Source organism: Nycticebus coucang, chromosome 5 (genome assembly GCF_027406575.1).
Source record: "Nycticebus coucang isolate mNycCou1 chromosome 5, mNycCou1.pri, whole genome shotgun sequence".
NCBI lineage: Eukaryota > Metazoa > Chordata > Mammalia > Primates > Lorisidae > Nycticebus > Nycticebus coucang.
This window is the reverse complement of record NC_069784.1, coordinates 98153145-98167889: the sequence shown is the minus strand read 5'-3', so window position 1 is coordinate 98167889 and position 14745 is coordinate 98153145. Positions and strand designations below refer to the sequence as shown.

The following is a 14745-nucleotide window of genomic DNA, read 5'->3' as shown; positions in this document are numbered from 1 at the left end:
TGCTCCCAAAGATGCGCTAGGTCTTATTTTCAGGGGACGTCTTATCTTTCCTGTAAGTAGGTCTTATTTTTGGAGGATGTCTTATTTTCGGGAAACAGGGTACTTCCTTCCCACAATAGATTCAGAGGAGCTCAGGCCCGGTATCAGTAGCAGCCTGTCTCACTATACTCGGACTCATCCCACCTGTCTCCTAGGAAGCATGCCCTTCTGGGCCACTGGGATAGCCATCTGGTCTCTGGTCGGCATTCTCACAGAGCCCCATTATTCTAGATCCACTGGGCCCAGGAAGCCAAGTCAACCTTGGATCCTAGTGGGATTTATGGCAAGCCTGAGCATAGACTATCCTCTACTGCTGAGCTAGCTAAAGTGTTCATACACTTAGAGAACTCTACATTCAATCTGGTTAGAATCTGTAGAAATTCCCTTATAGAAGAACAGGCACAGACAAAGCTGGACTGAAAAGACTGAAGTAAACACCTAATCTTTCAATACACAGACATCATTGCACATCCACAAGCATCAAAAACATTAAAGAAAATATGACCTCACCAAATGGACAAAGTAAAGTATTGGAGATGGGAGATATCACAGACCAAGAATTATAAATAACTATTTTAAGGCAAAGATCCATGAACTTTAAGAAAACAGAATTGATTCAGAAAAATTATCAGAGAAATTTAACAGAGAGATTGAAAAAAATTTTAGAAATAAAACAGGAAACCTGGAGTTTCCTGTTATACAATGACTACAATGAAATAAATGAAAAAATCAAGAGAAACTATCAATAGAAAAATTGATCAAACAGAAGAATCAATGAGCTTGAAGACAGATTGTTTGAAAATACAGTCAAAGGGGAAAGAATGAAAAAGAATGAAGTGGAATGAAGAAAGCTTGTAGCCTCTAAGCGAAAACATCAAAAGAGCAAATATTCAGATTATTGGAGTTAAAAAGGGAACTGAGAAAATGAAGGGGTAGAACAATTATTCAAGTAAATAATAAAATTGTCCAGCCCTGGAGAAAGATATACAAATATAGGTACTGGAAAGTTAAAGGTCACCAAGTAGATTCAAACCAAATAAGAATGTCTGAAGAAATTTGATAATCAGATTCTTAAAAGTCACAGACAGCAAATCCTGAAAGTAGTGAGAGAAAAGCAAATAACATATAAGGGAAACTCAATATTTCTGGCAGCAGACATCTTACAGCCCAAGACAGGTATGGGACGATACATTCAGAATGCTGAAGGAAAAAGAATACTATATCAAACAGAGTTATCCTTTAGAAATGAAGGAGAGATAAACACTTCCTCAGACAAACAAAAGTTGAAGGAATTGCTACCAGACCTGTCCTACAAAAATTACTAAAGGGAGTTTTCAAACTAAAATAAAAGGACATTAATATTGATATTTGCACTAATATTATAATCAAATGTGCAAACCACTTGCATCTTTGCTAGTAATAATAAAAAACAAAGCTAGTAATAATAATAAAACTATAAAAATTTGAGATGGGCAGTATAAAAATATGCATTGTGACACTAAATATTCAAAATGTGATGGGAGAAGATAGTTACTATGCACAGTTTTTTTTCTATAATTGTGACACTAAATATTCAAAATGTGATGGGAGAAGGTAGTTACTGTGTACAGTTTTTTCTTTTTATGGTATTGGTATTGGTTTTAAATAACCTGTTATAACTGTAGAACTTTTTTTATAAGCCTCACAGTAACTATAAAGAAAAATGTATAAAATTAATACATACCACCAGAGAAAATACCATCACCACAAAGGGAGACCCTAAGGAAAGAAGAAAGGAGAAGAGGAGTTACACAACAACTAGTTAACAAGTAACAAAGTGGCGGTAGTAAGTCTTTACTTATCGATAATACTGAAGGTAAATGGACTCAGTTCTCCAATTAGAAGACAAACAGTGGTGTGCTGCCTACAAGAAACTCATTCTACTCATAAAAATATATTGACTGAAAGTGAAGGGATAGAAAAAGCTATCCCACATAGATGGAAGCCAAAAAAGTGAAGAAGTAGCAATAGTCATATCAGATAAAGTAGACTTTAAGTCAAAAACTTAAAAAGAGAAAAAGAAGCTCATTGTACAATGATAAAAGGATCACTTCAGCAAGAGGATATCACAATAATTAATATATCTGCACCCAACAGCAGATCACTGAAATGTGTTAAGCAAATATTAATAGATAACTGGAGAGATAAACTATAATATAGTGATAATGGGGGACTTTGCCTAACTTTTGGCAATGTACAAATCATCCAGACAGAAAATTAACACAGCAATGGGCTTAAAAGACATTTATAGGGGCAGCGCCTGTGGCTCAGTGAGTAGGGCACTGGTCCCATATGCTGAGGGTGGCGGGTTCAAACCCAGCCCCTGCCAAACTGCAACAAAAAAATAGCCTGGCGTTGTGGCGGGCGCCTATAGTTCCAGCTGCTCGGGAGGCTGAGGCAAGAGAATAGTAAGCCCAAGAGTTAGAGGTTGCTGTGAGCCGTGTGACGCCACAGCACTCTACCCGAGGGCGGTACAGTGAGATTCTGTCTCTACAAAAAAAAAAAAAAAAAAAAAGGACATTTATAGGACATTTCATCTACTTTCTGCGGAATATACATTCTTCTTGTCAACACATAGAATGTTCTCCAGGATAAACCATATGTTAGGCCACAAAACAAGCCTCAACAAACTTTTAAAAATCCAAAATTGTGTTAGGTATATTTTCTGATCACAGTGGAATAAAACTAGAAGTCAGTAACAAGAAGAACTTTGGAAAGTACAAATACATGAAAATTAAACAACATTCCTGAATAAACAATAGGTCAATGAAGAAGCCATTAGGAGGGAATTTAAAGTTTCTTGAAACAAATGAAAATGGAAAATCAACATGCCTTAACCTATCAGAAACAGAAAAAGCAGCACTAAGAAGGAATTTTGTAACAATAAACACTAACACCAAAAAATAAAAAAAGTAAATATTAAAAAACCTAATGATTCACTTTAAGTAACCAGAAAAGCAAGAAAAAAAAACAAATGCAATATTGGAAATATAAAATCCAAAGACCAAATCCAAAGAGATCAATTGCAAGTAATACATTTGAAGCAGTTATAAATTCTCCTATCAAAGAAAAGCCTAAGACCATTCACTGCTAATTTCTACTGAAGATTTATAGAAAACTAGTACCTAGTCTTCTCAAATTACTTCAAAAAATAGAAGCGAGAATACATTCAAACTCATTCTATGAGACCAGCATGACCCTAGATACCAAAACCAGACCAGGACACAACCAAAAAATAACACTACAGTTCAATATCCCTGGAATAAAATGAGCAGTCTCTGGTAGGATACCATTTTAGAAGTTACTGCAATAGCTCTGGCTTTATATTTGTATGGAACCAATTAAGGCAATAACAGAGAATATATTTTTAAGAATGGAAAAGAGAAAGATTCAATAGGTATACTGACTATGATATGAGTAAAAGAAATAAACAAGGAAGATTTACAGTATTAAAAAAAAAAAAACCCTAGGCCAATATCCCTGATGAACATAAATGCAAAAATTCTCAACAAAATTCTAGCAAACTGAATTTGACAACACATTAGAAAGGTCATCACCATAATAAAGTGGGATTCATCCCAGGGATGCCAGGGTGGTTTAACATGTGCAAATTAATAAATATCATACATCACATCAATAGACTGAAGGACAAAATCATATAAGCATTTCAATAGATGCTGAAAAAGTGTTCAGTAAAGTTCAACATTCTTTCATGATAAAAACCCTCAAAAAATGGCTATATAGTATAAGGATCATATTGCAATGTGATCCATGTATGACAAACCCACAGCTGATATCATACTGAGGGAATATTGAAAGCCCTTCCACGAAGAATTGGAACAAAACAGGGATGCCCACTTCCACCACTTCTATTCAACGTAGTCCAGAAAGCCCTAGTCAGAACAATTAAGCAAGAGAAAGAGATCAAGGACATCCAAATTGGAAAGAAACAGGTTATTTTATCTTAATTTGCAGACAATATGATCTTTTATTTAGAAAAATCTAAAGGCTCCACCACAAAACCATTAGAACTAGTAAATGAATTCAGTAAAATTATAAGATAGAAAATTAAAACAAATGAATCAATAGCATTTATTTATGCTAAGAGTGATCAATATGGAAAAGAAATCAAGAAAGCACTCCCATTTATAATAGCTGCCGAAAGGAAAGAAAAAAAACCTACGAATAAATTTCACCAAAAGGGTGAACCGTCTTTATAAGGAGAATTATAAAACACTGATGAAAGGAACTGAAGAAGACACAAAAAGGGGAAGCTATTCCAGGCTATGGATTGGAAATTAATCCTATTCAAATGACAATACTACCCAAAGTAATTTACAGATTCAATGCAATCCCTATCAAAATAACAATGAAATTTTTTACAGAAATGGAAAAAAAACCCTAAAATTTATATAGAAGTACAAAAGACCCCCAAATATCTAAAGCAATCTGGAGAAAAAAGAACAAAGCTAGAGGCTTTACATTATCTGATGTCAATTTATACAACAAGTCTATAGTGAACAAAACAACATGGTGTAAAACTAGACACATAGACCAACAGAGCAGAATAGAGAAGCAGAAATAAATTTATGCACTTACAGCCAACGCATTTTCAACAAAGGCACCAAGAAGATAATACTGAGGAAAGAACTGTCCCTTTAATAAATGGTGCTGGGAAAAATGAATATCCACTTACGGAAGAGTGAAACTGCAGTCCCACATTTCACCATACACAAAAATCAAAATAGATAGGACTTAAATTTAAGACCTAAATTTGTGCAACTACTAGTAGAAAACACTACAATATATTCATGTAGGCAAAAGTTTTGAGTTAAGACCTCAAAAGCACAAGAAACAGAAGGAAAAAAATAGGCAAATGGGATTAAATCAAGCTAAAAGGCTTCCACACAGCATGGAAACAATGAACAAAGGGAAGATGTAACCTACAGAATGAAAGAAAATATTTATAAACTAACCTTACAAGGGATTAATAAACCAGAATATATAAGGAGCTCAGAAAACTAAGTAGTAAAAAATCAAGTGATTCAATTTTAAAATGGACAATAGACAATTTTTTAAAGAAAGTATACAAATGACTAAGAGGTATATGACAAAGTGCCCAACATCACTACTTGCCAGGGAAATACACAGAAGAAATCGACCTGAAAGGATATTTTGTGAGGAGGACACTACCACCCCACCACCACCCGGAATTGAAGCAACACCAAAAATACATTACTGGGATCTGATCAAACTAAAAAGCTTTTGCACAGCCAAGAGCACAGTAAGTAAAGCAAACAGACAATCTTCAGAATGGGAGAAGATTTTTGCAGGTTATACTTCTGACAAAGGTCTGATAACTAGGATCCAAAGAGAACTCAAACTAATCAATAAGAAAAAGTGCAAATAACCCTATTTCTATGTGGGCAAGAGACTTGAATAGAAACAGCTCTGATGAAGATGGTGCGTGGCCTACAAACACATGAAAAAATGCTCATCATCCTTAATCATCGGAGAAATGCAAATCAAAACCACTTTGAGATATCATCTAACTCCAGTAAGATTAGCCCACTTCACAAAATCCCAAAGCTACAGATGTTGGCGTGGATGAAGAAAGAAGGGAACACTTCTACACAGCTGGTGGGAAGGCAAGCTAATATGACCTTTTTGGAAAGAAGTTTGGAGAAAACTCAGGGATCTAAAAGTAGACTTATTGTTTGATCCTGCAATTCCTCTGCTAGGTATATACCCAGATAATCAAAAATTATTTTACAACGGGAGCAGTGTACAGTGAAGGGGAGGCAGAGCGGCTCCGTGAGCTCCTCTGCACTTTCCCATAGAGAAACCCTGACTGGCCGCACATCAACCCCCCCTGAGGTGAGCTTTGACCCCAAGGATACAAACAAAAGGTACAAAGTCCATCACCAGGTGGACGGGAGCCCCCTCCCCCATGAGAATGGCTCGAAGTGCCCCACAAACAAATGAGAAGAGTTCAAGGGTCCTCCCACTCCACTCCACGAGAGAGACCCTCTAAAAACTGGACTTACCTCCCCTACTACAGTGCCATGGCATTCTCCTGCCAGGCTTAAAACTGTATAAAACTATATATTCTCTACCTGCAAATCTGAGCTCCCAGCACTCCCCTCCACTCTCACTCTGAGGTCTGGAGGCCTGTTCCCCAGGAGTCCAGATTCTTGGGTGATTTCTCGAGGGGTATGCACAGGGCCTAAACTGCGTGGTTAGTGCTGACTCTATGGCATGGGAGTGAGGAGAGGATGGTCGGCTGTGAGGGAACCACACCGGAGCAGCGGTGCCCTGAGGCACAGAACAGCAGCCATCTTTTGGCAACAATAGCGCTCAATCCTGATATTCTGAAGCCACACCCCCTGTCTCCCTGGGCAACCAGAGGAGGCCGGACATTTACTCTGGTAGCAACCACCATGGAACAGATCTGGGACAGAAATGCAGGTCCTATGAGTAAAGTGTTTGCCTGAGGCGGTACCTGCCTAGGTGGAGCACGGGGACTAAAAACGCATGTGCAGAGACGGAAAGTTCCCAGGGCAGGGCTGACCCATAGAACTGCTTTACTGAGCCTAAGATGCACCCGAACCTCAGGTGATCATCAGCCTTTAGATAAAGGAAGACAGGAGGCTAGAACTGACAGGTTACTAAATACAAATCTGCAGGAGCAAAGACAGGGCCTGAGTCACAGGCTCTGGGAACTCAAAACAGCTTCTCTTCTGCAGGGGAACTTAGCAGGGACAGAAACAAATTCCTGCAAAGTTGTTCTGTTCTGTCAGTAACAGTAATCAGGGGTGGGGCTGGAACTGAGTGAGCACCCCCCAGCCTCTATCAAGCGCCTGAGGTGCTCAGGCCTCACCTCCCCCTGCTAGATAGAGGCAGAGTGCAGTTGCCTGGCTGAGCAGAAATAGATTTCCTTGTGATTCAGGCAGGTACAAAACACTGGAGTCTCTGTTCACTACAGTCAACTGCCAGGCTATCAGTGACTGGGAGTGACAGAGGTGCAAGGTGGGAAAGGAGGCATCAACCTTCCCAGACTGATCTATCTGCTGGGTGGGTCCTCCTGACTCCACGGAGCACGCCATATCTGAGTAGTCACCAGACCCCTGCGATCCAGGTGCCAGAGACCTTTTATACTCTCCCACCTGAGACAGGTGCTGACTGAGACAATTGATTTGGACCTTTTGAACTGAGCCAATCACCTGAGGACTATTCAAGTGGTGCCCTGGGTGTGTGGTTGTAGGAAGGTTTGATTTTCCTTTTCCAATTGTCGCTTGCGGGGTGACTTAATTGCTGGCATTTCTCCACAGCTGAGACTTCAACCCAGAGTAACTGTTTCACTAGGGTAGAACAGAGACCAGCTGAAAACAAGACAGAACCACTTAGCCCCACCACATCAAACAGGTCCCCAGTTTCTTAGGCCATAGCACTGTAAGGGTCCTCGACAAAGCTCCAGGGGAAAAATCAAACAGTGTAAAACAATCATGTGGCGAATCAGCGGAAAAACTCTGGTAACATGAATAACCAGAATATATCAACCCCCCGCCAAAGAAAGATATGGCAAATGTAACTGAAGATCCCATTCATAAACAGCTGGCTGAGAAGTCAGAAATCGAATTCAGAATTTGGATTACAAACAAGATTAATAGAATGGAGGAAAATTTGGAATTAGAAATTCGAGGATCAATTCAAAAGTTGGAATTAGAAATTCAAGGAGAAAATCAAAAGTTGTCTCAAGAATTTAACGAATTTAAAGACAAAACCACCAAAGATTTTGATGCACTGAAGCAAGAATTTGCAGCCCTCAAAGATCTGAAAAATACAGTAGAATCTCTACTGGTTAGTGCTGACTCTACGGCATGGGAGTGAGGAGAGGACGGTCGGCTGTGAGGGAACCACACCGGAGCAGCGGTGCCCCACGGCACATAACAGCAGCCATCTTTTGGCAACAATAGAGCTCAATCCCGGATATTCTGAAGCCACACCCCCTGTCTCCCTGGGCAAATCCTTTCTTCTGCTTGCTCCACTCAGAATCTCTCAGAAACAGAGTGGAGCAAGCAGAAGAAAGGATTTCTGAAATTGAAGACAAACCCTTTGAACGCTCCCAAACTCTCAAAGAGGAAGAGAAATGGACAGCAAAAACGGATCATTCTCTCAGAGAACTGTGGGATAATTCGAAGAAGGGTAATATCCACCTCATTGGAATCCCTGAAAGTGATGAAGTGGCCTTGCAAGGCACAGAGGCTCTTCTCCATGAAATTTGAAGGAGAATTTTCCAGACATGCCAAGAGATTCTGAAATTCAGATAGCAGACACTTTCAGAACTCCAGCATGACTCAATCCCAATAAGAAATCCCCCAGGCATATCATAATTAACTTCACTAAAGTTAATATGAAGGAGAAAATTCTGAAAGCAGCCAGACGTAAAAAAATCCATTACCTACAAAGGGAAGAATATTAGAATAAATGCAGATCTCTCTGCTGAAACTTTTCAAGCCAGAAGAGAGTGGTCTTTGACTTTTAATCTCCTAAAGCAAAATAACATTCAACTCCAGATCCTGTATCCAGCTAAACTGAGTTTCTTTTATGATGGAGAAATTAAATACTTTAATGACATTCGCATGTTGAAGAAATTTGCCATAACCAAACCAGCTCTTCAGGATATTCTCAGACCTATCCTCCATAATGACCAGCCCAATCCTCTACCACAAAAGTAAACTCACTCAGAAACTTTTGATCAAACTCCAACTTCCACAGTGGTGAAAGGATTAAAAATGTCCACTAGACTTTCGAAAAACTCAATACCCCCAATTTTACCAGACTTAACAATATTCTCCATTAATGTGAATGGCTTCAACTGTCCTCCAAAGGGGCACAGGTTGACTGACTGGATACAAAAACTCTGGCCAGATATTTGTTGCATAAAACAATCACATCTTACCTTAAAAGATAAATATAGACTCAGGGGGAAAGGATGGTCGTCCATATTTCAGGCAAATGGTAATCAGAAAAAAGCAGGTGTTGCTATTCTATTTCCAGATACAGTAGGCTTTAAACCAACAAAAGTAAGGAAGGACAAGAATGGTGACTTCACATTTGTTAAGGATAATACGAAATATGATGATATTTCAATTATTAATATCTATGAACCCAACCACAATGCACCACAATTTATAAGAAAATCTCTAACAGACATAAGCAACTTGATTTACTCCAGCTCCATAATAGTTGGAGATTTCAACACTGCTTTGGCAGTGTTGGATCCATCCTCCAATAAGAAGCTGAGCAAAGACATTTTAGATTTAAACCTAACCATCCAACATTTGGATTTAGCAGACATCTGCAGAACATTTCATCCCAACAAAACTGAATATACATACTTCTCATGAGTCCACGGAACATACTCCAAAATCCATCACATCTTAGGTTACCAGTCTAATGTCAGTAATTTAAAGGAATAGAAATTATTCCTTGCATCTTCTCGGACCACCATGGAATAAAAGTTGAACTCAGTAACAACAGGAATCTGCATACTCATACAAAAACATGGAAGTTAAATAACCTTATGTTGAATGATAGCTGGGTCAAAGATGAGATTAAGAAGGAAATTGCCAAATTTTTGGAACAAAATGACAATGAAGACACAAATTATGAGAACCTCTGGGATATTGCAAAGGCAGTCCTAAGAGGGAAATTTATAGTACTGCAAGCCTTCTTCAAGAGAACGGAAAGAGAGGAAGTTAACAACTTAATGGGACATCTCAAGCAACTGGAAAAAGAAGAACATTCCAACCCCAAACCCAGTAGAAGAAAAAAAATAACCAAAATTAGAGCAGAATTAAGTGAAATTGAAAACAAAAGAATTATAAACAGATCAATAAATCAAAAAGTTGGTTTTTTGAAAAGGTCAGTAAAATAGATAAAACTTTGGCTAACCTAACCAGGAAAAAAAGAATAAAATCTCTAATCTCATCAATCAGAAACGACAAAGACGAAATAACAACAGGCTCCTCAGAAATTCAAAACATCCTTAATGAATATTACAAGAAACTTTATTCTCAGAAATATGAAAATCTGAAGGAAATTAACTAATATTTGGAAGCACATCACCTTCTAGCCAGAATCAAGTGGAAATGTTGAACAGGACCATATCAAGTTCTGAAATAGCATCAACCATACAAAACCTCCCTAAAAAGGAAAGCCCAGGACCAGATGGCTTCACGTCAGAATTCTACCAAACCTTTAAAGGGGAACTTGTATCTATATTACTCAACCTGTTCCAAAATGTAGAAAAAGAAGGAAGACTACCCAACACGTTCTATGAAGCAAACATCACCCTCATTCCAAAATGAGGAAAAGACCCAACAAGAAAAGAAAATTATAAACCGATATCACTAATGACTATAGAAGCAAAAATACTCAACAAGATCCTAACAAACAGAATCCAGCAACACATCAAACAAATTATACATTGTGACCAAGTCGGTCTTATCCCAGGGTCTCAAGGCTGGTTCAATATACGTAAATCTAAAAATATAACTCAGCACATAAACAAATTAAAAACGAAAGACCATATGATTCTCTCAATTCATGCATAAAAAGCTTTTGATAATATCCAGCATACCTTCATGATCAGAACACTTAAGAAAATTGGTATAGAAGGGATATTTCTTAAACTGATAGAGGCCATCTACAGCAAACCCACAGCCAATACTGTATTGAATGCAGTTACACTGAAATTATTTCCACTCAGATCAGGAACTAGACAAGGCTGCCCATCGTCCCCAGTGCTCTTTAACATTGTAATGGAAGTTTTAGCCACCACAATTAGGGAAGAAAAGGTGATCAAGGGTATCCATATAGTGTCAGAAAAGATCAAACTTTCGATCTTTGCAGATGATGTGATTGTATATCAGGAATTCTACTACAAAACTCTTAGAAGTAATAAAGGAATGCAGCAGCATCTCAGGTTACAAAATCAACATTCATAAATCGGTAGCCTTTACATATGCCAACAATAGTCAAGCTGAAAAAACAGTTAAGGACTCTATTCCATTCACAGCAGTGCCAAAGAAGATGAAATATTTGGGAGTTTATCTAACAAAGGACTTGAAAGATCTCTATGAAGAGAACTATGAAACTCTAAGAAAAGAAATAGCTGAAGATGTTAATAAATGGAAAAACATACCATGCTCATGGCTGGGAAGAATCAACATTGTTAAAATGTCCATACTTCCCAATGCAATATACAATTTTAATGCAATCCCTATTAACGCTCCACTGTCATACTTTAAAGATCTTGAAAAAACAATACTTCGTTTTATATGGAATCAGAAAAAACCTCAAATAGCCAAGACATTACTCAGAAATAAAAACAAAGCAGGAGGAATCAAGCTACCAGACCCAAGACTATACTATAAATCGATAGTGATCAAAACAGCATGGTATTGGCACAAAAACAGAGAAGTAGATGTCTGGAACAGAATATAGAACCAAGAGATGAATCCAGCTACTTACGTTATTTGATCTTTGACAAGCCAGTTAAAAACATTCAGTGGGGGAAAAGATTCCCTGTTTAACAAATGGTGCTCGGTGAACTGGCTGGCAACCTGTAGAAGACTGAAACTGGACCTACACCTTTCACCATTAACTAAGATAGACTCTCACTGGATTAATGATTTAAACTTAAGACATGAAATTATAAAAATACTAGAAGAGAGTGCAGAGAAAACCCTTGAAGAAATCAGTCTGGGCGAGTATTTTATGAGGAGTATCCCCCGGGCAATTGAAGCAGCTTCAAAAATATGCTGCTGTGACCTGATCAAACTAAAAAGCTTCTGCACAGCCAAGAACACAGTAAGTTAAGCAAGCAAACAGCTCTCAGAATGGGAGAAGATATTTGCAGGTTATGTCTCCGACAAAGGTTTAATAACCAGAATCCACAGAGAACTCAAACATATAAGCAAGAAAAGAACAAGTGATCCCATCGCAGGCTGGGCAAAGGACTTGAAGAGAAACTTCTCTGAAGCCTATAGATATATGAAAATATGCTCATCATGTTTAATCATCAGAGAAATGCAAATCAGAACTACTTTGAGATATCATCTAACTCCAGTGAGACTGGCCTATAATCACAAAATCCCAAGACCAGAGATGTTGGCGTGGTTGTGGAGAAAAGGGTACACTTCTACACTGCTGGTGGGAATGCAAATTAATACATTCCTTTTGGAAAGATGTCTGGAGAACACTTAGACATCTAAAAATAGATCTGCTGTTCAATCCTAGAATTCCTCTACTAGGCATATACCCGGAAGACCAAAAATCACATCATAATAAAGATATTTGTACCAGAGTGTTTATTGCAGCCCAATTCATAATTGCTAAGTCATGGAAAAAGCCCAAGTGCCCATCGATTCACGAATGGATTAATAAATTGTGGTATATGTACACCATGGTATATTATGCAGCCTTAAAGAAAGATGGAGACTTTACCTCTTTTCGTGTTTACATGGATGGAGCTGGAACATATTCTCCTTAGTAAAGTATCTCAAGAATGGAAGAAAAAGTATCCAATGTACTCAGCCCTACTATGAAACTAATTTATGGCTTTCACATGAAAGCTATAACCCAGTTATATCCTAAGCATATGGGGAAGCGGGAGAGGGAGGAGAGGGAGGGTGAGGGTGGGCAGAGGGAGGGTGATTGGTTGGATTACACCTGTGGTGCATCTTACAAGGGTATATATGATACTTAGTAAATGTAGAATGTAAATGTCTTAACACAATAAGAAAATTCCAGGAAGGCTATGTTAACCAGTGTGATGAAAATGTGTCAAACAGTCTGTAAAACAAGTGTATGGTGCCCCATGATCGCATTAATGTACACAGCTATGATTTAATAAAATAAATAAATAATTATTTTACAACAAAGACATTTGCACCAAAATGTTACTGGAGCCCAATTCATAATTACCAAGACATGAAAACAGCCCAAGTGCCCATCAACCCATGAATGGATTAACAAATTGTGGTATATGTACACCATGGAATACTATGCAGCCATAAAAAGATGTAGACTTCATATCTTTTATGTTTACCTGGATGGAGCTGGAATATACTATTCTTAGTAAAGTATCTCAAGAATGGAAAAGAAAGTATCTAATTGTACTCAATACTATTATGAAATCAATATATAATCACCTACATGTGCGTGAACCGAGACGCGAACGAGCAGCAGCTTTGCTGTAGGTGTAAACTCACTCCTGTAATTATTAAGTCAAGAAACAGACTATACACCGTGGGATGGCATATAGCAAAGTTCTTTATTCCAAGTTTAAGTTTTATACTCTTCCAGTCATGTACACACCTAATCCATTATCTATTAGCTGAATTTTAACTTGAAAGGAAATATTTATCATATCAATGTAACCACTTGTGTAGTAAATCTCTTCCTCTAAACAGTGACTAGTTTTCCGAGCAGGGCACAAAGATGAAAACAGCTATAGGGGAACAGAGTTAATAGAAGAATATCTTCAAGCATTCACTCAGTTTATTCAGTATGAAGTAACGACTGTGACCTTCCTTCAGGGCAGAGCTCCTATAGACCTCTGACAATGTGTTGTTAACATATGTCAACCCTCTGGCCCATATCTCTGAGGAAGGGCGGCATGCCCTTGGATCTCAGGCTTCACGGGGTGTACTGCTTCAGAGAAAAGGCCTAAGGAATTTTTACAATTCCAAAAAAACCTAACTCTGTGAGTAACCCAGGGGGGTCCAAGCGTCTTAAGTCTCTGGAAGAAAAGCATGTCATTTTAAACTCACACTGAATTTACTTTGTGTGCTTGATGTAGGATAAGTTTATTTCTAAATATTATCCTACACCTACACATTTATACGAATGGTAAAACATAACTATAGTCCAGAAAGTAGAAGGGAAGAAGAAAGAGAAGGCAGGGGCGGGGGGAAGAGGGAGAGTATTTGTGGGGACCTCACTTCATCAATGTGCATGATGCAAGGGTACATTTCAAAACATTAAGAAATGAGTATAATTGTGATGGATGTGTTACTTAGTTGAATGTAAGCATTTCACATTGTATATCATATCGGTACACTAAACCCCATAAATGCATCAATGTACAGTTATGATTTAATAAAAACAAAAAAATTATTTAACACTCTTGTAACTGAAAATAAAATAAAATTTTGAAAAAAAAAAAAAAACACAATTAGAGAGTATCTTATCCCAGTTAGAATGGCTGTTATCCAAAAGATGAGAAATAATGAAAGCTGGAGAGAAAGTGGACAATGGGGGATATTCATGTGCTATTGGTGGAAATGTAAAATAGAATAACCCTTATGGATAACAGTGTAGAGGTTTCTTTGAAATTAAAATAGAACTACCATATGATCCAGAAATCTCGCTGATCTCACTGCTGAACATAAATCCAAAAGTAAGGAAATCAGTACACTGGTGAGATGTCTTCATGCCTATGTTCATCACACTACTGTTTACTACAGCCACATTATGGAATCAACTTAAGTGTCCGTCAGCAGATGAAGTGATAAATAAAATGTGGTATATGTGCATGATGCAACATTATTCAGCCATAAAAAAAAAATAAATAAATCTTGTCATTTGCAGCAACAT

General features: G+C 37.9%; 1 protein-coding gene across 1 annotated transcript in view; it reads left to right on the top strand.

The window, feature by feature from the left end:
* TBC1D32 (TBC1 domain family member 32) overlaps nucleotides 1-14745 on the top strand; it is a 270218-nt gene that overhangs the window by 215720 nt on the left and 39753 nt on the right. The gene's annotated exons all lie outside the window — the stretch shown is intronic.